This window comes from Triticum dicoccoides, chromosome 4B (assembly GCF_002162155.2).
Source record: "Triticum dicoccoides isolate Atlit2015 ecotype Zavitan chromosome 4B, WEW_v2.0, whole genome shotgun sequence".
In the NCBI taxonomy this organism is placed as follows: Eukaryota; Viridiplantae; Streptophyta; class Magnoliopsida; order Poales; family Poaceae; genus Triticum; species Triticum dicoccoides.
The window spans coordinates 613121168-613124819 of NC_041387.1; positions in this window are offsets into that span (position 1 = coordinate 613121168).

Below are 3652 nucleotides of genomic sequence, written 5' to 3' on the forward strand. Positions count from 1 at the left end.
GATCTATGTTTTTATCCATGAAAGTTATTTGAGTCTTCTTCGATCTCTTATATGCATGATTGCTTATAGCCTCGTATTTCTTCTCTGATATTTGGGTTTTGTTTGGCCAACTTTATCTATTTATCTTGCAATGGGAAGAGGTGCTTTGTAGTGGGTTCGATCTTACGGTGCTTGATCCCAGTGACAGAAAGGGAACCGACACATATGTATCGTTGCTACTAAGGATAACAAGATGAGATCTATATCTGCCGGAATAGATAAACGGATCTCGTCTACATCATGTCATCGTTCTTATTGCATTACTCCGTTTTCTCATGAACTTAATACACTAGATGCATGTTGGATAGCGGTCGACGTGTGGAGTAATAGTAGTAGATGCAGGCAGGAGTCGGTCTAATAATCTTGGACATGATGCCTATATAATGATCATTCCCTGGATATCGTCATGATTATTTGAAGTTCTATCAATTGCCCAACAGTAATTGTTTTCCCACCGTTTGCTATTTTTCTCGAGAGAAGCCACTAGTGAAACCTACGGCCTCTGAGTCTCTTTTCATCGTATTTTCCTTTGTGATCTATTTTCTCTTGCATTTATTTTCATATCTATTAAACCAAAAATACAAAAATACCTTGCTGCAATTTATTTGTTCCATGATCTATTTATCCTATCTACCACTTTTTACCTCATGTTATTTGCCCACTAAGGGCGCCGTACCCGAAAGGGATTGACAACCCCTTTAACACGTCGAGTTGCGAGTATTTCTTATTTGTGTGCAGGTGTTATTTACGTGGTGTGAGGAGGTTCTCCTACTGGTTCGATAACCTTGATCTCATCAGTGAGGGAAATACCTACCGTCGCTATACTGCATCGTCCCTTCCTCTTTGGGGAAATACCGACGTAGTTCTAGCAGACATCAATCGCCGATCATCGGGCAAATCCACCAAAGTCCACACTTTGTTCTCATACATGGATCCTATCTCATATTGCATGGCCTCAAGCCATTTATCAAAATCTGGGCTCATCATAGCTTCTTCATAGTTCGTAGGTTTTCCATGGTCTAGTAACATGACTTCTAGAACAGATTACCGTACCACACTCTAGTGTCGATCGTGTTTTGATTGACCTACGAGGTTTGGTAGTAACTTGATCTAAAGTTTCATGATCATCATCATTAGCTTGCTCTCTAGTTGGTGTAGGCATCATGGGAACGGATTTCTCGGATGAGCTACTTTACAAATTGAGAGAAGGTACACTTACCTCATCAAGTTCTACTTTCCTCCCACTCACTTCTTTCGAGAGAAAACCCTTCTCTAGAAAGGTTCCATTCTTGGCAACAAAGATCTTGCCTTTGGATCTGTGGTAGAAGGTGTACCCAATTGTTTTCTTAGGGTATCCTGTGAAGACGCACTTCTCCGTTTTGGGTTTGAGCTTATCAGGCTGAAGCCTTTTGACATAAGTGTCGCAATCCCAAACTTTAGGAAACGACAGTTTAGGTTTCTTGCCAAACCACGGTTCATACGGTGTCGTCTCAATGGATTTAGACGGTGCCCTATTTAACGTGAATGCGGCTGTCTCTAATGCATAATCCCAAAATGATAGTGGTAAGTCGGTAAGAGACATCATAGATCGCACCATATCTAATAAAGTACGGTTACGATGTTCGGACACACAATTACGTTGTGGTGTTCCAGGTGGCATCAGTTGTGAAACTATTCCACATTGTTTTAAATGAAGGTCAAACTCGTAACTCAAATATTTGCCTCCGCGATTAGATCGCAGAAACTTTATTTTCTTGTTACGATGATTCTCCACTTCACTCTGAAATTCTTTGAACTTTTCAAATGTTTCAGACTTGTGTTTCATTAAGTAGATATACCCATATCTGCTCAAATCATCTATGAAGGTCAGAAAATAACGATACCCGCCGTGAGCCTCAACACTTATTGGACCGCATACATCGGTATGTATTATTTCCAATAAGTCATTGGCTCGCTCCATTATTCTGGAGAATGGAGTTTTAGTCTTCTTGCCCATGAGGCATGGTTTGCAAGTATCAAATGATTCATAATTAAGTGATTCCAAAAGCCCATCAGCATGGAGTTTCTTCATGCGCTTTACACCAATATGACCTAAGCAACAGTGCCACAAGTATGTTGCACTATCATTATCAACGTTGCATCTTTTGGCATCAAGATTATGAATATGTGTATCACTACGATCGAGATTCAATAAACCATTAACATTGGGTGTATGATCATAGAAGGTTTTATTCATGTAAACAGAATAACAATTATTCTCTGTCTTAAATGAATAGCCGCAATGCAATAAACATGATCCTATCTTGTTCATGCTCAACGCAAACACCAAATAACATTTATTTAGGTTCAACACTAATCCCAAAAGTATAGGGAGTGTGCGATGATGATCTTATCAATCTTGGAACCACTTCCAACACACATCATCACTTCACCCTCAACTAGTCTCCATTTATTTTGCAACTCATGTTTCGAGTTACTACTCTTAGCAACCGAACATGTATCAAATACCCAGGGGATACTACGAGCACTAGTAAGGTACACATCAATAACATGTATATCAAATATACCTTTGTTCACTTTGCCATCCTTCTTATCCGCCAAATATTTGGGGTAATTCCGCTTCCAGTGACAATTTCCTTTGCAGTAGAAGTGAAGGAAATATGCCCTAGAGGCAATAATAAAGTTATTATTTATTTCCTTTATTCATGATAAAAAAATGTTTATTATTCATGCTAGAATTGTATTAAACTGGAAACTTAGTACATGTGTGAATACATAGACAAAACATATAGTCCCTAGTATGCCTCTACTTGACTAGCTCGTTAATCAAAGATGGTTATGTTTCCTAACCATAGACATGTGTTGTCATTTGATGAACAGGATCACATCATTAGGAGAACGATGTGATGGACATGACCCATCTGTTAGCTTAGCATTATGATCGTTACAGCTTCATTGCTACTGCTCTCTTCATGACTTATACATGTTCCTCAGACTATGAGATTATGCAACTCCCGAATACCAGAGGAACACTTTGTTTGCTACCAAACGTCACAACGTAAATGAGTGATTATAAATGTGCTCTACAGGTGTCTCCAAAGGTGTTTGTTGGGTTGGCATAGATCAAGATTAGGATTTGTCACTCCGATAAAGATCTTTGTAGAATATGTAGGAACCAATATGAGCATCCAGGTTCCGCTATTGGTTATTGACCGTAGATGAGTCTCGGTCATGTCTACATAGTTCTCGAACCCGTAGGGTCCGCACGCTTAATGTTCGATGACGATATGTATTATGAGTTATGTGTTTTTGATGGCCAAAGTTTGTTCGGAGTCCCGGATGAGATCACGAACGTCACGAGGAGTCTCGAAATGGTCGAGACATAAAGATTGATATATTGGACGACTATATTCAGACACCAGAAGTGTTCCGGAGAAGTTTCAGATAAAACCGGAGTGCCGGAGGGTTACGGACCCCCCCCCCCGGGAGTGTATGTGCCTTATTGGGCCTTAGCGGGAGAGAGGAGGAGGCGGCCAAGTGGAGGGCGCACCCCCCAAGCCCAATCCGAATTGGGTGCCCCCCCCCTTTCCTTCCCTCTCTCCCCCCCTTCCTT